The 22062-nt window shown below is 45.5% G+C and overlaps 1 protein-coding gene across 3 annotated transcripts in view; it reads left to right on the top strand.

Moving 5' to 3' along the window:
- Positions 1–22062, top strand: part of PBX1 (PBX homeobox 1) — a 261472-nt gene that overhangs the window by 5012 nt on the left and 234398 nt on the right. The window lies entirely within an intron of this gene.

Genomic DNA, 22062 nt, shown 5'->3' with positions numbered 1-22062 from the left:
TTTGTTTATTTTAATACCTCAATTTTCCAAAGGGGGTGAATCTCTCCCTGGTAAAAAAGAAAAGAGTTGAGAAGACAGTCTGAAACCAGGGCATGAAGATGAGGAACGAGGGGTGGTTATATAAAGCGGGAGCTCCCGCTGGCCTCTGGGCTGCTCGCTAGCTCTAGAGCAGTGCAAAGTACCTGCCACCCTATTTATTTATTTATTTTTTACAACAAGGAGTGTAACAGTCAATAATTCATATCTAAACCATATAAGCAAGGGCATGACATGAATGAAAGTGACAATAAATATGATTGCATGCCCGGTTGATATACATTGATAGTCACACATAAAAAAAAAGGTCGGTGGGGGGGGCATACACAGGGTGGCTTTCTTTTTGAGCGCTCTCTGTGTTTCCCTTTCAAAAACAAATAGTTTCAAGATGTGACCCGTTGATGGAATATGTAATTACTTGGGCCTCAAAATGTATGTAAAATTAGCACGCAGCCCCTTTGTTGAATGTTAATTTGTGTTGTGCCTAACATTCTAGACAAAGCACCTGAGCAGTCATGTTCAGACCTTTAAGTCTTTAGATTTGCCTTTTGCCAAATCCTAACCTTATTGCCAAGCTGTTAATTCCCTTATTTTAGTGGTGAGACACCCTTTAAGAGGTGTATGGATGGTGCCTACAAATATCAAAGAGCTTTTTCAGTTCGTCACACTTTCTAGTTGGTTTTTTTTTTTCCTGTTAGCCCAGCATAGGAAACCTAAGTCTATGCATATTTTTTTTTCTTCTCTCCTTTTTTCCTTCTCATTTTCCTTTTGATCTCTGGTGCTTATTTACTTTGAATATTTGATTGGTTGAAATTTGTTTCTAATCTAGTATGTGTTCTTGCCTGTCTTGATTCATAAAATGTAGAAACGAGGTAGAAAGGCATGTTTGATAATCTGGGCTAAAGAGACTCTGGTTTTGAAGACACTTAATCAGATTCTTATTGAAAGGAAGCCCATAGGGCATTTAAATGTATACTGTGGCCGAAGTGTTTAATTCTAGTCTTCTAATTAAAACCTACTAAGGCAGTAGATCCGAGGGGTGGGTGTGAATAGAGATCCAGTTGCGTGTACTTTGCTCCTTATTCATATAGACTTATTTATGGTGATAGTACGCAGTCATATTGGTTAAAATAACACTCTAAAGGTGTAATTTATTGTTGGATTATATATTTTGCTTTTAAAATTTTCTGTCAATTAATGACATTAATGTTTGTAGATTTTTAAATATCTAAGTTGAGGTTTATGTGTTCTCTTTAGAATAATATATTGAAAAAATAGTTAATTGAGTACTGTAAACTGACAGTGGGTAGGGGTCAGTGCCCTTGTGTTAAGGGGGAAATACACGTGTACATACACACGCACATAGAGTTGTCGATTGAGAGGACACCCATGGGTGAAAGTAAAAAAAAATAAAAATAAAAAAAGAAAAGGCCTCCCTCCTTCATATTCTTCATTTTATATGTTGGGGAGGATTAAGGGGAAGGAAGAAACCTGTCCTGGAATGTTGACTGTTCTGTGTTAAAGTAGGAGACAGACAACTGAGGTGTGTGGACAGGGCCCTTCGAATCTAAAGCGAGGTCACTTCGTTACTCAGGATCTGTCTGTAGCTTTCATTCTATGTTCCAGCCTATCTTCCATGCGGCCGATGTGTCAGAGATGCAAAAAGTGTTTGTGAAGTTGCCGAGCCTTTTTTCGTCTTGATACGGAGCGAGTGAAAAGCTGGCTGGATGCTCAGTTCACATACATTCCCTAATTGTTTGGGGACTTTCGTTTTGTTACTCTCAAGCCCCTTTGCACTTAATGAAGATTTTGGGGCTTCCATCTCAGGTACTGCAGAGGTTCCTGGACTTGGGGTGCACTTTGTCTATGTTCTCACACGAAGTTCCCACCCAGGTCTTTATTAGGAAGACAGGATTCTGAAGAGTATGGCAATTGCATTCATTTAATTTTTGCTTTTTTGTTGTTAATGATTTTAGTTGGAAAACTCAGAAGTAAGTAGGAAAACTGGCTAAGATTGTCTTACCAACCTTTGGGAACTTTTAAAGAAACACATGCAAAACACCAAAGTGGGCAGCGCCGTGTTAATTACAGGTGATTGATGCATACCTAAGTCAGAAATTGCTGTGAGGAGGATATTTAAAAAAAAAAATCCAGGTGTCTCCTGGCTTCAGAGTGTGGGTGAGTTTTTATTTTGATAGCTTCTTGCTTTTTAAAATAAATGCTAAGAAAAAACAATGCCTGCAAAATGCTCTAGCGGCAAATCTCAAACAACAGCCAAGAGCCCTGTGAAGCCCTACAACTGTGTGTATTGCAGAGGTGGCTTTTCTCTGCGCGCTCCTTCTGGGAGCATAGAGATTTAATGCAGAGCTTTGGACCATTTAGTACCTTGTTTTCTTTTGCTTTTTAAGAACCGTTGTCTTCTGACATGTTAATAGCACTAGGCTGAGTTTTACATCTGTGTGTATGTGGTGGTGGGGTTGATGGGGTAGAAAAGGAGAAAAAAGTCAAATATGCTACATTCTTAGAAAGACCTTAGATTTATCTGTATATGTTTCTTGACTTTTTTTTACTTTTGTGTCAAAAATCATGCACATTTAAAAATGAGGAAAACAAAAATAATTGGTTGCCATTTATTAAGGAGAATATTTATAGATAGCAATGAATTGCTGTAATTGTTGCAAATAGTTTTTAATTTTAGAACATAATAGCTATATATGGTGCTTCTCTGCCACTTCTCCTGTGTGTTATCTGCACTGAAGTTAAATCACTGAAGGTTACAAAAATTATTTTTTTGCTCCCTTAACACCCTTTTGTTCTCTCTCCTTTTTGCTCTGTGTTCAATTAACACCCCCATCACAGAACTGTAGTTTTTTTTTTTTTTAAGTCTACTACTGTATTTCACTTTGACATGCTCTCTTATTATTCTTGCCTGCTGCTTCCCTTTTATATAGCAATTACATTATGGGGCTGCTGCTCCTTTGCTCTTTATGGCATTACGGACTAATTTGTGTGTGTGTATGTGTTTGTATAAGAAGGTAGAGGGGCCATCAGGGAAGGAAGCTGTATTCAGCAGGGAAATAATTCTGATGGTATTAAGGCCTTAAACAGAGAACAGGAGTGAGATAACTTTAGCCAATTTAGAAATGACTGACCAAATTCCTTTTGGGGTCAAAGTAGCAGGAATGGCTTTTCATAGAAGTTCATCTACAGCAGGCAAATGAAAAACTTTTTCTTGGTGATTCAAGTATTTGTTCTTTTTTTTTTTTTTTCCTTTGGAAGGGGTAGCAAATGAAAGGAAGTTACAAGCCAGTGGTACTTGAACACCACCTAACAGGCACAGCAATGTGTTAGGCAGAGACAAGGTGATTAGACTATATGTTGTTTATTATAATCTGAATATAGGCTGTAGACCTACAGTGTGACTCTCAGAGGTCCACCATAAGCTGATGATGAGGGGGGACTTTCTTGCCAGTGACTTTGGGATAAGCCATTTTTAGAAGTGGATTTAGACAAATTCTGGCATTTGAGAGGAGGGGAGGAGGGTGCAGAAGGGATTTTGGTCATACCTGCCAGATGAGATTTATTGGAAATTTAGTGTCACTACTTCTATCAATAGGGGAGTCTTATAAGGATTGGAAGTGAGAGGGATTTCAGTTGAATTGAGGAAACTGGAAGAAGGTTGGTGACAGGAAATGCAGAGAGGAACTTGTGACCTAGGATGACTGGGGTGCTGGGAGCTGGGAGGAGTGAGGATGCGGCTTCCCAGCTGGGCTGCAGGCTGCTCTCGGGGTGAGGGGGGCCCCTGCCTGCTTGTGTGTGTACCCACTGCCGGTGCCAGGTCTCGTTGCCTGCTTTTGTCCTTGTGTTCTGTTGACCTCCGTGAACTCTTGGTGGTCGTGGTTGGCAAAATTACAAAAATCCCACCAAACAAGCAAACAAACCAAAACCTAGATATTGAACATATTTAAAATAGGAAGGCATTTTAATTTTAATTTAAAGCAAAATCCTGGCTTCTTTTGAGACATGCTTTACATGCATGCCTTAGGAAAACTTAGCCTTAATTTTGATTTCAAACCTCGTTTAGAGGAATCCTGTTATGTTTTGACTTGGTGAAGTGAATTTACATATACACTTTTATTCCTTTTCTTTTTTATAAAAAAAAAAATCTCACTCAGAATGCCACGTGATAGAGGCAGTGTCGTAGGTCTGGCTCCCAAAGGCAGCTGTCACTCATCCTCCTGTGACCCTGAAAGCATTCTGTCCGTCTGACCTTTGCATCCTGGGTAAGAGGCATATAACAGTTCTGACCCCATGTCTGCCTCTTACCTGAGTGGTGTGGTGAGGTTTAAGGAATGCAGTAATTGATAAATAAAATAAGTGGAGGATTAATGAGTTATTTTCAAAGTGCTTTGAAATAATTTTTCCAGCCTGAGCTGTATAAATAAAAGATGCTATATTTTCTATAATAAGTTATATCTTGAATATAAATAGAATCATATCCTGTTCCCACTTCATAGGAGTCACTGTGTTAATTCTTTCCAGCCAAAGAAACACATCTCCTAGGCTGTGGCTAAGTAATGGGGTTGTCAGTAGTCTCTCATGAGGACAATTCTCTGGTCGAATCTTTTGCCCCATCTGCATCCTAGAGATGTCACTTCTCAGAACCTGGCAGAGTGATTTCCAGAAAAAAAAAATTGTAGGTATAGACTGTCATACAATTATAAAATCTATCTCCCTTTATGGCAGAATAAGGTCAATAGTGACTTCCTGGAAGGTCTTCTTAACTCTTTATGGTTCTGTTTCAATCTCTCTATTATCGGTGGGAATCAAGATTGCAATGGGTAGAAAAATTCATCCTTTTTGGTTTCGGTCAATAGTTTCAACTACATCTTCCAGTGACACTTTTGGCATTAAGCGGCTACTGGGGTGGGGACCTCATACCTGTACTAGTTCCGGATCTATCACTAGGCAGTTATAAGACTGACAGACATATTGCTTAAACCCTTTTAGGGGAAACTGCGGGTAGAGGTGAAGGACCTGGTCTCTGAAGCTAGACTGCCTGGGTCTGTATCCCAGATCTCCTCCTTTTTAGCTACGTGACCTTATTCAAGTTACTAAACCCCCCTGAGCCTCATTTTCCTCATCTGCAAAATGGAGAGCTTTGTGATACCTGTCTTAGAGGGCTGTTGTGAGGATTAAATGAGGTAATATGTGTAAATTACATTGCCTGGCGTAAACCTTCAACAGCAGTTAGCTTTTATTATTTCTGGCCCTGTTTTCTTATATAAAAAAGAGAGGCTTGCACCAGATGGTCCCTAAAGACCAAGCCAATTCCAAGACTCCAATTCTATGCTGGAAAGAGACAAAAATTGCTGAATTTAAGATTTGCCTTCTTTTGTTTTTTTGCCATTCTCTTAAAGTGAGAATTAGCTCTATCTGGCCAGAAAGCCCTGGGAATAGGTTGAAAGAAGAGGGGGGGAAAAAAAAATGAGTAAGAACAAAGGCAGAGGTTTTTAATTATCCACACACTGGACAACCACCACCTGAAAAGTGAGAATTGCATATATTAGTGATGGCATTTACTTAGCATCAGCAACTGGAGGTATTATGTAATCAGGGTTAAAAGTATTTTCCCTCTGAAAACACAAAGGCCCATCCATTCAACTTACAAAGTTTCAAAGCACAAACAGAAGAGTTCAGGGCATCCTGACCTCTTCCTGTCTTCTTAATAGGTTTCTTATTTAGGAAGAAATTTATCTGTGTTATAATGACAGCCTTGATAACATAGTAAATTAATTTTTAAAAAAATGCTTTTTAAAAATAGCTTTCTTGAGGTGTATTTCATATACCATGACATTCACCCATAATTGTACAGTTCAGTGGTTTTAGTATATTTACAAAATGCACTTATCACAACTACCTAAATTTAGAATGTTTTTCATCAGTCCCAAAAAAAAATCCCGGACCTATTACCAGCTTGCATTTCTCCCTTTGCCTGCCCCCAGTAACCACTGATCTATGGATTTGTCTGTTCTGGACATTCACATAAACGGAATCACACAATACATGGGTTGTTACCAGCTTCTTTCACTTAGCATATTTTAAAGGTTCATTTGTACCATAGTGTGTAATAATACTTCATTCATTTTTTATGGCCAAATAATATTCCATTATGTGGACATACCACATTTTATTCATCTGTTAATCAGCTGATGGACATTCAGGTTGTTTTTATGTGTTCCTGCTGCTGTGGATATTCTGTATGAGTTTTGTGTGGATATCTGTTTTTATTTCTCTGGATGTATGCTTAGGAGGTGAATGTTGGAGCTTATGGTAACTCTGTGCTTAGCATTTTGAGGAGCTCCCAACGTGTTTCCAGAGTGGCTGTAGAAGGTGTATTCTTGTCATATTATAAATGACACCAAATTTTTTTTTCAGCATTCCCAACTGTCCATTTTTCCAGCCTTTTTCTCCAAGCAGTGATCTCTCTTACTCACCCTTGTTGAGGGTTCTACTTTATTTTTTGTCTTCTTTGATCAATACCTACTTGAGAAAAAAATATTTTGATAAATATATTTGACTTGAAGTGTGCATAATCAGGATTTATGTGAAACCTCTCTCAGAGCTGTTTGCATTTTAAAGAGGAGAAAAAAAAGTCAAAGGAATGAGTCTTTGAATCTGCCGGAATTTCAGATGCCATATTCCTAGAGAGGGAGACATTTGCAGAAAAGATTGGATAATTTTGTGAAGAGCAATCTAGTATGACAGAGAGAGCATGGATTTTAAGGCCAAACGACCTGGATTCAAATTCTAGCTTGTCACGTAATATTAGTGAGTTGTTTGATTTAACAGAGCTTCAGTTTCCTCCTCGGTTAAGATGATGATACTACAGAGGGTTGATGAAGGATTAAACAAGGCAGTAATATAAAGTACATAGTTCAGTGAGTGCACCCAATAAATGGCAACGGCTGTCATTTTTCCAAAACCATACGGCAGAGTGCTGACCACCGCTCTCATGAGTTGGGGTCTCTCTGTTCAGGTTGGGTACTTTACCAGCTCTGCCTAGGAGTTTTGGAAGCTTACCAAAATGCTTCCTGACCTTGCTTTTAAATGCTTTAAATCGTTGTCTGTGTGAGAGGGAGAAAGGTCTTGGGCAGAGCTCAGGAAAGGCATTCTAACACTCCTGCATTCCCTCCTTCAATGCTAAGAGTTCCAGGGAGAGAATCCCATAGAATGTGCTGGACGTTGCACACATGCGCAATTTTAAACGTAATATTTTTAAATTGCTAGCAGCCCACTCCAAGAAAGTAAAAAGAAACTGGTGACATTAATTTTAATAATACATTTTATTTAAATCCAAATACACCTGAAGTATTTTAACATGTGATCAACTAATTATTGAGGTATTTTACTTTTTTTTGTACTAAGGCTTTGAAATCCATTGTATGGTTTGCTTTTACAGCACATCTGCAGTTTGGGCTAGCCATGCTTCCAATGCTCAGCAGTCACATGGGGCAAGTGTCTTCCATGTTGGATGACATGGTCAGGCAATCGTTATTCCAGCATAAACCTTTGTTTTGTTCCTTTTTTGACATAGTTTTCATACTCTGAGGGGGACACATGATTGTTCCCTATTCATACTTGATCTGGTAGTTCTGTAGCAATTAGAATTAGTTTCCCATAAAAAGCTATATCTAAGCATATTTAGGCATCTCTTTCCGACAGGCAATGTCCTGTTGCTGGGAGCTGGGATGAGGTAGTTCCCTTCTACCTCTTTCTGTATTTTACTTGTTTCTTTTCTCTAAGTCCTTGTTTACATGCTTTGTTTCCCTCTCCTTAATGAACTCTGAAATGTTCCCCAAAACAGAATGAGTGGGCTGTAGAAGCCAGCTTGTTTCCTACAGCTAGAATACAGTGGAACAAGTATAGGGGATTCCATGATGTGATCAAAGTTTGCTGGACCCCCTCAGTCAGGAGTTCTGAGGCTTCACCCTGCCTGCCTCCAAATTAGTATGGTAATTTGAGAATGCTAGTTAACCACTTGGTCTCTGGTTTCCACATCCATGGAATGGGCAAATCCAGAGAGCCGCTAATCTGACCATAGATTCCATGAATCATGAACCCCAGTGTGATGCCTGCCCAGGCTTGGCTTCATACGAGGAATGCAGGTGGAGCATCTACAAAAGAAAATTCTTTTTCATTGTTGCGGCAGTTGTAATTCATCCTGTGACTCCTTATTTCTTTTTGAGACAGTCTTGCAGAACCTGGTTATGGTGGTGGTAAAGTGACCTCCAGCCAACCAAGTTGAACTGGAGAAGGTAAATTGGGAGGGAAAAATAGTGACTTTTTCATTTTCTTTAAGAAGCCTTCAACATCCCACTTACAAGGCCAGTTGGAGGCCAGCCCCAGTTTAATCCACCTTGCGGACTCTATGACTGAATGCAAATGTTTCTTCTGCATATTATTCGTGGCTAGTGAATTCTAGACTGGAAATTGCTTTTGGAAAATGTAAAAATGTATAGTTGTAGGATGGGAAGTTCAGTGTATCCCTCTGCAGGTTAATATGGTGCAGCCCAGAAGGTCAGGACACCTGGGTTTAGTTTCCGCCTAGGAATTGTGGAGAGCTCCTTGTTGACCACTTGCCTCAGCTGCAATGCTGCAATAATGTCTTTCTCACCTACCTGCCCATGAGGTTTCTGGAATCTTCAATTGAGGATATTTAGGAATGCTTGACTTTTCCTTAAGACAGTGTCAGTGGGCCAGACAAGGTCTGTATTTGTGGAGCTTTGAGACAGGGTTGAATCTGCCAGTAGGTCCCAGGAATACATTTACCTAGTGGCCTGTGCTGGTAGGGCTAAGAGCTGGAGTTGGCGTTCCGAGGGCTCTAGGTGATTTGAGACCCAAGAGTCGCTGTAGGAGAATCCTCCTTATAATCACCATTGTTAAGAGAATTGAAAGTTTGCATTTACCTTTTGTCCCTAACAAAGAAAGCCTCTCAGGACCCTAATGAGTTCAGCCTACAAGCATTCAGCAAGGTTGGCTCTGGATATGAGGGTGTAGACGGTAATTGCTTTCTGCAGAATTTGCATGCAAAGGCGCTAGGGCCCTGCACCCCGTTTACATTAATAAACATTTTAAAACAAAGCGTGCAACACACTCACAGCTTTCCTTTGTGTGGCCTCCTTCCTGGGGTACCCGCGATCCCTAACCCCTCGCGCGGCCGGGCGAGGGAGGGGCAGGCCCGGGCGGCGCGGGCAGCGGTGCAGCGCCAACTCCGGAGGCCGAGAAATAACCGCATCGCGCGAGGAATAAATGAACGCGGCTTCGTCCTGAGGCCGGTTAAGGGGGATCGGAGAAAAGCGCAACCACCAAAACCCAAGGAGAGAGGGCGCGTCGCTTAGGCCAGGTGGGACGGAGACATCGCAGTTGTCTGGAGGGCTTAAGGGGCCACAGCACAAAATAAAACTTCTGGAACTTGAGGCAACTCCAAGAAGCAGTGGCTGAGCCCCGTAGCCTCGTGCTGAGGCCCCTGCGAGACGGGAGGCCAGGGTTGCGGAGCGGGGCCGCGGTGGAGGGCAGCCCGGTCTTGCTGCAGCACCCCGCACGGTCGGCCGTTCAGCGGGGGTGGGGTGGGGTCAGGGGTCACGAAGCTCCCCCACCGGCCTCCTCGTCCCCCGACCCCTGGCCCCAGGCCCCTTGCGCCGCGGTGCAGACCGCGCCTGGGCAGCGCCGCGCGGAGCCCACGGGCGCCCGAGTCCTGGCGTGGGCCGCCCGCGCGCGAGCCGGGGAGCCGGGCGCTCTGGCAGCGGGGCTTGGTCGCCCCTTTGGCATTCCGCCCCCACGTCCCCGTGTGCTCCCTCTGTCCTCTGAGGACGGGCAGCGGAGGACCACCGCTGCAGGGGGAGCCACCCCGGGCGCCGTCCCGCCCCTCACCAAGCCCGGGGGTGGGGTGGCCCCCCGCCGCCGGGGCCTCCACGCAGGGACGTCGGGGCCGGCGGTCTGGTCTGCTCCCCGGGAGCCCCTGCCTTGGCCGAGTGCGAGGGGCCGGCGCTGGGCAGTCCCCGCGGCGGGGGCTTTGCACGCAGAGGTGACATGCAGACGGCAGCGCGCGAGCACGTGGGTGCGGGTGCGCGCGCTCCCAGGCACCCATGTTAATTTGCAGCTCTTTTCTTAGTTGGCCCCGTGATGTTTCCTCTCTATTCAGTCGTATTCCAGTTGGCGCTTTATGGTATAGAAATGAGTCAAATAACATAATCTGAAGTTTCTGCAGAAACCCTCCGATCTTGCCTATCTCTCTGCTCTTACAAGGGACACCGTCTTCCCCTGGGGACGTTTTTAACCCAAAGAACCTTGATGTACTTTAAACATCCCTGACATTTGTTTTCGTTAAGCGTGGTCTGATTTCTTTAACACTCGAAGAAGGTTTGGGGCCTTCAGACATTACTAGTTTCTTATATGGCAGCTTGTCCTGTCTCAGAGGAATGTCCGAGGGGCCTCAGGCTGCCTTACTTTTGCAAATGTTTTTCGAATAATAGGGTTGACTTTCGTAGTTTGCCGCCCTCCTACCCGTGTGCACTAGGTGCTTCCCCTCCCCCACGGAGCTGCTGGAGCCAGGCAGGAAGGGGCTGTCATCCTGCTTATGCCTAAGCCCCATTGCTTTATTTATCTTAGAAAGTTAAACTAAGATGCTCTTGATGTGTGATTATTATTATTAAATGGATTCTTGCGCTTTCTATTATTGCTGTTTCAGCCGCACAGGGCCACCCCCAGGTCCTCCAACAGACCCTCCGGAAACTTTCTGTTGACAGTTAGAAGTCAGAAATGTTGAATCTCCTCCTTACTTCAAAAATCTAGGAATAATTCTCTGTGTACATTTCCACGAGCTCTGCCTCTGATCCATCAACTGAAGAATCAGGCCTGTTCTTAATTTCACAGGATGAACTTCTCATCCCGGGAAATCTGGGGGAGAAGGTGGAAGGATTATTATGCAGGTTGAGGGGTCGTCACCTGTTACTTTCCACTGTTGCATATGCTGAAATAGAAGGGTAGCAATACTAATGCCAGCAATGGTGATTGCAAAGGAGAACAATTGCTTCTCTCTTCCGGATCGGGATGACCCCTGACCCCTTACTCACTGTATTGACTCCTCTGTTTCCAGGTGTTTCAAGTTGGAATAGCTTGGAAATTACAACTGTGAATTAACTTCTAGAGGTGTACACCGGGGAGAGTAACATCTCCCTAGAGGCTTCCTTTTGGTTATAAGTGTGCAAAGATTGCTTGTCTTGTTGAGATCCCATTGGGATATATCGTCTCCTGTACTGTCACCTCCTGAATGTTGCTTTTCATAAACAGAGGTTATAGAAGCTTGATTGTTTTTTAGTGACGTGGACCAAATATTTTTGCACACTATCTATTCTGGAGATGTTGGGGGAAAACTCAGGTCCCACTGGGTGAATATTGGATGAGTTAAAAGTGAATTCCTTTCCAGGTTGGGTTTAGTTTTTCATCACCAGTTAGATATTTTTATTTTAGACCTTCGGGAGGATGAATGAAATTGCTAGGTTCGTATTCTGTTTTGGACCATTCATTGCTTTAACAAATATTTGTGAAACTTGTCTGGATGAGGGCTTATGAAAGGAGGATGATTTCAAATATGTTAGTTGTGGCCCTCACCCTCAAGGAGCTTACACCCCATAAGGGGCCGGAATCGTGGTCAGGATCTTGGTAACATGGACAGCTGACTTGCTTCCAAAGCCCTGAGCCCATGACTAGACTGTATTCCTTATGGCCAGGACTGGGCCGTATAGGCGATGCTGAACCATAGTTCACACAAGCGCTGGGTCACGTGCAGAATCAGAAAGACCCTGGATCATACATGCAGAATCACAGATGTGTGCTGGGTCACGTGCGGAATCACAAACGCGCTGGGTCACGTGCAGAATCAGGAACATGCTGGGCCATGTGTGCAGAATCTGCTTTCTCTGATTCCTAGGGCGCTGTTTTTGACTTAGGCAGCCTGAGAAGTGTTCTCGCGTTGAGTCCTCACCTCTTTGGACTTCTTGCCTTTCCCTGAACCCACTCACCCCTTTCCTTTCCTTTCTGCCTCTCCCTTTTCGTCTTCTCTTTTGTTGCCTACCTCCCCTCTACTGGGGCCTCCCCCACACCCCCAAGTTGCTATTTGCCCACCTTGTGACCTGAGACCGCCTGGCATTTCCCTGGGATGGCTGGAATTTACCACCCGCCGAACAGGCATCCGGTGACATTTGCTCACCTGGGCAGCTAAGCTACATGGTCTGCTCGGAGGGGCTGCCGGGAGCTAGTGTGGAATTTACCTCTGTGCTCCAGGGTTCTGGCCAGCAGGGAGGCAAACAAACATGCTTTGTAGGGGCTGGAATTAATTTTGATCATGGTACACATATATAGCTGTATATATTCATACACACATTTATTATGTATTCAATAAAGGCATGTAGACAATGTGTGGATTATCTGTCATTCTCCAGTCATTATTTTAACAAATTAAATTTTCACTGTCAGCTCCATCGTTCACACTGGGGCCCTGGCTTCCACAGCTACCTTCTTTCTTCCTCTCTTTCCCTGGTGGTAAAAGATGTGGGCTTAACTTAATTCTTTTGAGGCCTTGCGCCATTAGACATCCTGCCCCTTATGGTTCCCGAGGCTCCAGTGACAGCCTCCTCCCTGTGTCTCTCCAGCCATTCTGCTGGGAAGGGAATAGCTGCCTGTCTCTTTGGGTCAAACTGCTGTAGGAGCTTGTTCCGTCCAGTTACTGGGACAGGCCCTCCTGGAGGTGTCTTCAGCTCTCGGAACACAGGGACGCACCGTCTGCCTGTCCTGGCTGCCAGCCGAGGAAGGGCGGCAGGTGGTGTAGATGGCCAAGCTGCTACTTTATGCTCATGTTTACCTTGTCCAGGTGATTTGAAGGGAAGAGAACTCTGGGCCCCAGGCTGGGAGACGAGTGGTGGTGGGTCATCTCAGGGGGCAGCTGAACAGGAAACGTCAGAAGTGATGTCCCTTTCTTCCCTGGGAGCAGGGAATGCCGTCTCCACAGGCGCTGACGCTGAAAGCCTGCTGAACACTTACCACATGTAGAGTTGCTCTTAGGATCCCGATTTTGAGATGAGGAAACTGAGATACAGAGAGTGTTGTGAACTTCCCTAAGGTCACGCAGGTCGTGAGAGGCTGAGCTGGCACTGGTTTTACTCAGGAAGTTGTACTAAATACCGCTTTCTATTGGAAACAGTGCCAATGAGTGACAGCCCTTTAAACTATGATTCTAACAAGAACATCCTGTGGAATCCTACTTAGTTGTCCCAAAACCAAATCATTCGGTTCTACCCATCTCGGGTCCTGTTTCTCAGGTACATCGATATAACTACCTCTTGCCTGAGGTTGGCTGTGAAATAGAAGTAAAAGGAGATAAGTCCAAAATTCTCCTTGACTCTGTTTCCTGAGTTTTATTAGGAGTCTGCCTGTTACCTTTTTTGAATCTACCCGATTTCTTTCAGGCCGCGAGCAGGGCTTATTTTCATATGTGGTCTATAGCTTAACTGCCCTTCTTCTATGCATCACCTTTCTTAGTTCCTGCTCAGAAGCCTGGGGTTTTGACAGGAGCATAGAGCAGGGCGCCGTGTCTTGTTCTTGCCCACCTGCCTTGTCCTGCTGTCTTCCTGTCACACGTCCGAGTGCAGCCACACTCCAGGCCTGGGAGGTGCAGGTTGACTGGAAGGGGTGCAGGTGGAAGCTGCATTGGTGAGACCTAAAAGTCTCAGCTTCCCGGTCGCAGAGCCACTCTTGTCAGAACATGTTGAGCAGCTCGTTTTTTAAAAATAAGTTAGTGTCCTCAGTGTGAGGAGGGGACAGCTGCTTCCCCAGAAGCGGGGTGGCCCAGAGAGCAGGCTGGTGCAAAGGACTTGGCTACAGGTGAAGTCCCGGTGATGGCGACATTTGCCAGGACCTGTTATCTTGATGTTACCCCACATGCTGGAAGGGACAAAAGAATTCCAGATATCCCATGTTTAAATTTATTGTTTAGAAAATGGTATTGCAGCAGAAGACCTTAATAAACAAAATTTTACAAAGGAAAAGAAATTCAGTTTAATCCTACTTACCCTAGTTCAGTATTTCATACAAGTTACCCACTTCGTGTTTATGTTTTCTTTCTGTCATTTTTCCTTATGGATGTATGAATTTTCCATTTCCTGGGAATGATTATGTATTCAGGGATAAAATTCTCTAATATTTACCAACAGAACCTGTTACGTATCTTATTTATTGCTCATATCATTTCAAAGAAGAATTCAAGCAGTTTACCAAAAGGTACAAACCAAATGCAAAGTTACTAAATAAATGAGAAAATTAGAAGAGAAAATTAAGGTAGGATAATAAAGTACAAAGGAATGTTAGTATGTAAAATTGCACATATAAGGATCCTTTCGTATGGTGGCCTTTCCAGTCTTTTTGTGGGTAAGGAAAAAACTTCCTGACCCTTTGGATGAAACTAGTTGGGGACCTTGTTCAGTCCAGATTCTATAGAGTTGGCTGCAGATTTGAGACTTTGCTTCCTGGTAGCAAGAGCAAAAAGGGAAACGGGATCAGTTTCAAATTTCAAACCATGTAGAATTGGAAACTCATCAGTTGTTGACCCCATGCAAAATTTCTCCCATAGCTCCTCATAAGAAGATGCTAAGTGGTAAAATGTTGTACTGTGCAACATGATAAATAAGATGTTATACTTCATATTTTACCATAGCTTTTTATATATAATGTCCCATAAGCCTCATCATATGTTGTTATAATTACTGGCTTAAAATATGACTCCCTCATTAGACTAATGAGTTTCTGGAAGACAATGATCAGGACTTCCATATGCCTAGCACATAATAGTTATTCAGTTAATATTGTTTGAATTGAAACACTGTTTTATCTACTTATCCAAAAAGGAAGAAACTCCATTTATTAATATTTACTGAGTACTTGCAACTAAAAGAGGGAGCCGTCAAAAGCCCTTGCCCTTGAGGAGCTTATGGTCTACTGGGACTAAATATATCTTAATGGATACACTGGACTCTAGTGTGATAAGTGCTGTGTAATAGAGGTGTGCACATTCTATCTTTTGTGGAATGAGGTAAGATTGCTTACAGCTCACACTCAGTACAGCCAGCCTTCCCCTTTGGAGTCTGGGTTTGGATTCCTAAGCCAGGAGGGGAGGAGGGGGCCAGACAGGAACGGTGAGGGCCTCTGAGCATGTTCTGAGAGGACAGAGGGGATTGTCTTGCAGACTTGTTATTTTATTTCCATTCTCTTTGGAGGAAAAGGGCCTTATGCCTTGGCTAACTAACTCAACCTTCCTGGTGCTCAGGTCTCTGAAACGGGGGGCACGAGGGGGATTAGTGTCGGGGTGGGAGGGCTTTCTTTCTGACTTGAGGCCTCCTCCTGGGTAGACTGTGGTTCCATTTGCCATGGCAGCTGGAGTTGGGGCCACCATACCACTCCTGTGACTGGCTTACAGAGAAAACCTGGTAGGAGGAAGGAACAACCCCTGGCACATATTTGTAAAATAAAGAGTGAAAAGAGCAGGTAACTGCCACACTGGGTTTTATTCAGTTTTGTTAATTTTTCAATGTGTGTTATAACACTAATCAGAGAGAATTTTTACCTTCTTATGTCACTTTCTCCCTCGTTTCCTTTCTCCCTTCCTTCCTCTTAAAATCACGTACTTACTTCTCAGCTAGGCATACAGGTTGCCCCTGCTATCTGAAAGTAGACGTTTTCTGAAACCTTTCCTAAGCTGAAATGGTGGAAAGTGGGGAAGCAGTTGTCATTAATTTATATGGAAAAGTTCTGAGCATTCCCAGACCCGAAAAAATAACCTTTCTCCAGTATTTCTGATACCTTAGAACACATCTTGCTAAGGGATTCAGAAAATAAATAGAGACAAAGCACAGATGCTCACGGACACAGCTGGAAGTGGAGATGCCAAGCGTGGTCTGGGTTGGGGAGCTCTGGCTGGCTGCCTGCTGCTCCGGGTGCACAGCCTCCATACCCACTGGGCTCCCTGTAGAACGCACACTGAACTGAAGGTTCTTTCCGCTTTTTGACAGTTTTTGTAAAAAAATCTCCTCTGGGTCTCTTTCGGTCAGCAAAAATAGGTACTAATGCAGGGCCTTTGTAAAAATGAAGTAGTGTAACTGGAACTTTTAAGAAGTGGGGTATACCTGTAATGAGCAATGCAAGGTAGGACCTTGTCCCCAAATTGCTTACCACTGGGAGAAGAATGAGCTCTTCAGAGCAACTATATTGATCAGGGCCTTGAAGGCAACCCAAGTGTAGTAAGCCCTTAACCCGCAGTACACTCTCAAAAAAAAAAGTTTCTAGGAAGATGATTGCAGTTTTCTCTAAGTTGTAAGCTTCTCTTTCCAGATGGTGAACTACAGTCAGCCAGGCTTCATTCATCTTTGCCTGCCTAGCACAGTGCTTAGTATATATATGATGCTCAATAAATGTCAGTTGGAGGAAGGAAGGAAAAAAGGAGCCACACGTAATTCATCTAACTCTAAACTGGACTTACTTGTATTGTCAGACTGAACAGCTTAAATTATTTCCAAAATTCCTACTATTTTCTGTGAGGGTACTAGTTCCTGAACCTTATGTATGTGCTTCTGACAAAGACTGGGAGCACAGGACGGAAACCCCATGTACACCTCTGGGATCACTCCAGTGAAATGCTCCAGGCCCTGTGCTCGGAGGGAAAGGTTTCTGGTTGGAATCTACCTGCTGTTGGATGGGGGAGTGTTTGATTGGCTCCTGTGAGTCTTGAATTTTCTGAGTTATGATCTTGGACTTGGGGTTATGAGGGTGCTCGGGGTATCATGGAGTAGATGGGGTTCTGGGGAGAGTACACAAGAGAGGACATAGGAGAACTGTGTAAAGATGAGTGATCGTCGCATTTAGGAAGCTGGCTTGACACAACCTTGCAGCGGAGACCCCAGGTGGGAGGGCGTGCTGCTTTCCGTCGCTCTGGTCCCAGCACCTTCCTTGCATTCACATCCCCAAATTGTCCTGTCTTGTTCCATCTGCAGAGCCTCCTCTTTTCTTTTCTTTCTCTCCCAAAAGTTAAGCCAACTGTCTGTTTGCTTGTGCTGACTTTTTGCCCGGTTTTCCTCCCATCAGATCAGTTGAAATGTTGGGATGGGAATCCTCCATCAAGTTCTTCATCACCGTCATCTAACTGCACATAAACCCAAGAAGTTGAATGTGAGGATTTTTTAAGGGAAGGTGGTTGCAGACCCTGAGGCAGGGGAAGTAACTGAACAGGAGGCTCTCAGGGCATGCACCCCTCGTCTCCCCCGGCCCTTCCGGGAGGAATGTGTGTAATTTAAACCTGTTCTGGGGCGGCCTGAAGGAAGGGGTCGCCCCACCTTCCTCCCACTGCTCCCGACTCCCTCAGGGGAATTCCTAGCCGGGGTCTGTGATACCTCAGACAGGGTTGCCACCTTGCAGGGCCACTCCCTGGGGGCAGCCTACCCCAGTCCTACTGCAGTTCCCGGGTTTCTGGATGAAGAGCCACAAGAAGCTCAGCGGTTCCTACATGTCAGCCCCCCGCAGCCCCTCTCCTGTTGGGCCCTGCCTTTGCTCTGCTGCCTTGGTGGGGGTGGAGTGGGGGGGGGTCTCTGACAAGGACTCTCACTGTTGGCTATGAGGAGGGTACTGGTAGGTCCTTGAGGACCAGTACATATATTTATTTAAAGTTTCAAAGAATTTTTAATGAAAGGAAGTTCGTTAAGTTCGTTACAAAAGTTAGGCATGATAATTACAAAGAATTCCTCCTTGGAATCAAAAGACTCAGGTTCAAATCTCTAGACCCCAGCTCCACCTTACTACTTACGTGACCTTGAGCAAGTTATTTCATTTTCTAGACCTCAGTTTCTGCATCAACAAAATGAAAATATCCGCATGGGAGGACCAGCATATTTAAATAACCATGTTCTGGAGATGCCCTTTGGCTTGGTTTGGAGGCCACTAGAACCAGTTCCTTTGAGTTTTTTCTGCATGGTCCGACTCTCTCTCTCAGCACAACCACATCTGTTGAAAATTTCTCCTGTTGTCGTTTGCCGAGACACTTCATCTTAAACTGGGCTTCCCGGCAGCTTAATAACAACGTATGTCTAGCTGAGAAACTTTTAGCGTTTTGGTTTAGAAACCTTTTTCTTTACATCCTATGTTATGTGTTTTTTCTTTTTCTTGAATAAGGACCCCTTTCCTCTGTGTGATGAGTAAACAATATTAATTTCAATTTATAGTCTCCTCCCTTTACTGGAGTGTCCCCTGCATAAGTGGTGCTTATAGACACTGATTTATATTCACTCAAATATTCAACAAAAGGCCCCGTCCTGGGATACCGAGTAAAAGAGAGAGAAAAGTGATCTGGGAATCTGGTGGCACAGCTCTCGTGTGCACAGGGAAGTTGCGTGTTATACTCACACCCTTAGGAATTAGAGCATTTTTTAGTATATTGAAAGAGCCATAAATACAGGTGATCACTCATAATCCTACACATGAAACCAAAGAGGAAAATGTACCCAGCCCCCATCTCTCCTGTTGAGGGGTCTACACTGGAGGAGTTATTCCTCTAATGCCTCCAGACAAACAGGAATAAGGAGAGCAAAGGGCGTCACGTGCAGGAGGTGCATGTGTGTGCATTTCGTGGCTGGCCTGGAGGAAGTTGCTCGTGAATGAGGATGTGTATTTATCGCTGTGGAAGAGCGAGTGTCAGACACGCACACAGGTCATGTCGAGTGCCCAGTAAATGTTTTTCCCTCTTCATTTCCAAAGCAAAACGGAAACATCCAAACCTGTTTGGAGCCACAGTATGATGCAGGGGACCATGTGACCTGTACTGCTGCCAAGTAGATGGGCAGCAAGGGGCCTGCCACTCAGCCAGTGTCCTCACCTGTAACATGGGCACAGGTTGCACTCATCAGCCTGGCTGTGTCTGCTTCCAGGGTGGTTGTGAATTTCCAGTGAGATGTGGGTTTGAAATGCTTTGTAAATTTTAAAATACAACTCACTATTAAGATTTCTTCTCTAACCCATCCTGTCACACAGTCTGCACAATTGAAGAGAAGGTAGCCACAGATCGGCAGGCATGCGGAGGGCCGATTTGGGGGATGGCATACAAGTCTTGTTGGACGTAGACTTGGTGGGGCATGCAGTGGATGTGGAGGTGGACATCCCGAGAGAGTTGAACTGAGAGGTGTGATTGAGAGGCAGATGATGGCACATTGAGGGCGTCGTTTCCAGAGAAGACTTGAAAACAGAGGTTACTTGCCCCCACTGGAGCTGGCAACAAGCGAGCAGGATTTTGAATGAAACTTGAGTATCGACCTCATACTCACACCTCACACCTCACACCTCAGGATGGCACACACGATGGTGGAGGCAGGGGGCAAGGGAATAGCAAGTGTGGTTTGCCATTTGTGCATATGCCCGGTGCATGTCCTCATGTCGCAGTCCCCGGGTCTCACGCACCAGGACAGGATGCTGCAGCTACTCTGTATCTTCAGGTGAGGCGCACCAGGGTCTTTCACTTCATATGGATGTGTTTCTGAAAAGTGGGGTTCCGGTTCTGACTGCATGTCCTTCATCCAAGGCTCACCTGGGCCTCACAGCAGCAGTGCATGGCGGAAGGGCACTGGGTGGGGTGTGTGGGGTGGGGATGTGGGTGAGCTGCCTGTGCTCTGGGTGTCTTGACTGCCTCATCTTTGAGAGAATGGCTTGATTGGGGTGATGCTTCAGGTCTCTTCCAGGACTTAGGTGGTTGGCACTCCTGATGGCAGGCAGAGCCCTTTCTGTAACATGAGGATTCCCACATTTTATTGACCTTTGTTGTTCTTAGTGACTGAGCTTTGTATCTGGTTTTTTTAGAGTATGGCCCTCATACACGTACTCAGTGTGTGGAGTTTATTTTCCTATTTATCGGAATGCAAGATGGGAGGTTTTCAATACACAGATTCATTTCTGAACTCCAGTTTCTCAGAAGGTGAATGAATGGTCATCCGTTGGCTCATCTCAGTCTCTCTTAGTCACGTAGTTATTTTGTGGAGTTGAGGCACGGCCACAAAGCTCCCATTCGCATCAGTCCGGCACTTCTGCACTGGGGAAACAGCCTCTCGAACAGCGTCCCAGGGGTATTCCCAGGAGAGGCAGAGACACAAGGGCCGGATGTTGTGGCCACCTCTCTCTCCTCACTCCTCGCCCTGCCTTCTAGCCCTGGAAGTGTGAGCGCCCACCCAGTCACTTCAGAACCCCTTCTTACGTGCAGGATGAGGGGGGCACAGCCCTAGGAAAGCAGGAGGCCTTGTTGCCTGTCATCTCTGCTGGGATGGATACCTGAGTCTTTTGGGAATTGAAATCCAGAGTCCGAGGCGAAGACCAGAGGACAGAGGCCAGGCCTAAAGTGACCACAGAATTGCATCAGGTGCAAAATAATTGAACGAAGCAGGGGTATCCCCATGACAGGGAGCTGAAACCCTCAGTCCAGATGTGGTCAGAGAGGTCCCAAGAACGAAAGGCAGTCTAATGAGGGGGGCGCGCCCCTGTAAAGCACGGTAGGAGAGTCCATAGTAAGTGGAGGTGAAGGGGGTCCAGCTGGGTTTTATTAAGCACAGAGAAGACAAATTGGCTTTGCAGTGGTTCCAGCTATATGTTAATGGTGCTTTTTTAAAAACTGCAGAAGAGGGCAGGGGAAAGTGTTGCCAGCCATGCATGCAGGCACGCACACACAGGTAGGAAAAGGGGGATGAGGCTCAAGACCGAGCGCGGTCGGCTTTATGCATATAGGTCTCTGCATGTGGTGATGAATAATATATATATATATCATTTTGGACTTTGAGAAGGCGGTGAGTTTGTTCTGGCCTTTCCATCCCTGGTTACTTCTTCCCTTTGCTCCCTACACGTCTGCTGTGGCTTTATTAGGAATTCCCTTTGGTTTAGGGAAAAAAAAAAATTAGAGGGAGAAAGACAGCCGGCTGGAGGGGGGAGGAACGATACTAGCTCTTGGCCCGGGGCCTGCAGGGAAGGGCCCTCAGCCCCGCCCGCTGTTCCCTTGAGCGTACCCCCTGTCCCCCATGAGCCCTCTCGTCTTCTAAGGGAGCTAAGGGAGGCTGGTTCTATCCTCCTGATTCCCATTTTTTCCTTGTTGTTTAAAGAGAATCTCTCTCTCCCTGTTTTTTCCTTCCTTTTCTGAGGACTGAGCCCAGAGAGCAGCGTGTCCTCCCTGCTGGCCTCTCTTCTCCTCCTCCGGCCTCCCCCCCTCCCCCGATGAAGAGTTCATCCAAAGTTCGCATCCAGACTCCGAACAAAGTGGCGCAGACCTTTTCCTGACTCCTCACCCTTTGTCCTCATCAGTCAGTGACAGGCAGGAATCAAACGCCGAGGACCCAGCCGGGAGAGGGGCCCTGGGAGAGGAGGAGGCCAGGGCCCCCATTAGCTCGCGGGGCCCACGGTGGCCGCGGGAGGGGCCGGCCCCGAAGGAGTTTTGTTTAAGTTTCCCCCAGGCGTGCACGGAGCGTTCCGGAGTTGTGGGCGATGCTTTCATCTGGTTTCTGTTTGAGGACTAGAGCCCGGGGACCGATCAGGCTGGACTGGGTGGGCAGCAGGGAGAGAAGGGGCCGGAGAAGGGCAAAGTCGATCGGCCCGCTTTTCCCTGTAGCTGGGACCCTGGGCGCTTTCCCATCCTCCTGTGAGACAGCACAGTTCCTGCGGAGTGAAGGGCTCACCTTTTGGAGGTGGATTACACTTTTCAGGACACCAGAGGCCCATAGAGCAAATTACTTCTTCCGGAGTGCGGAGCGCTAAATGATCCCCTGGTGCCCTGGGAAGAGCCCGTTTCCCTCCGCAAGGTGAGTCATTTATTGCTGGAGAGGAGCCTATTGGCCGGACTGCTGCCGTCCATCCTTGCACATCCCCGTGAAGCCTCCAGGGTGGAGGTGATACTGTCCACCTGTC

This window comes from Manis javanica, chromosome 14, assembly GCF_040802235.1.
Source record: "Manis javanica isolate MJ-LG chromosome 14, MJ_LKY, whole genome shotgun sequence".
Taxonomy (NCBI): Eukaryota; Metazoa; Chordata; class Mammalia; order Pholidota; family Manidae; genus Manis; species Manis javanica.
The sequence above is the reverse complement of the archived record's forward strand: the minus strand, read 5'-3'. Positions and strand labels throughout refer to the sequence as shown.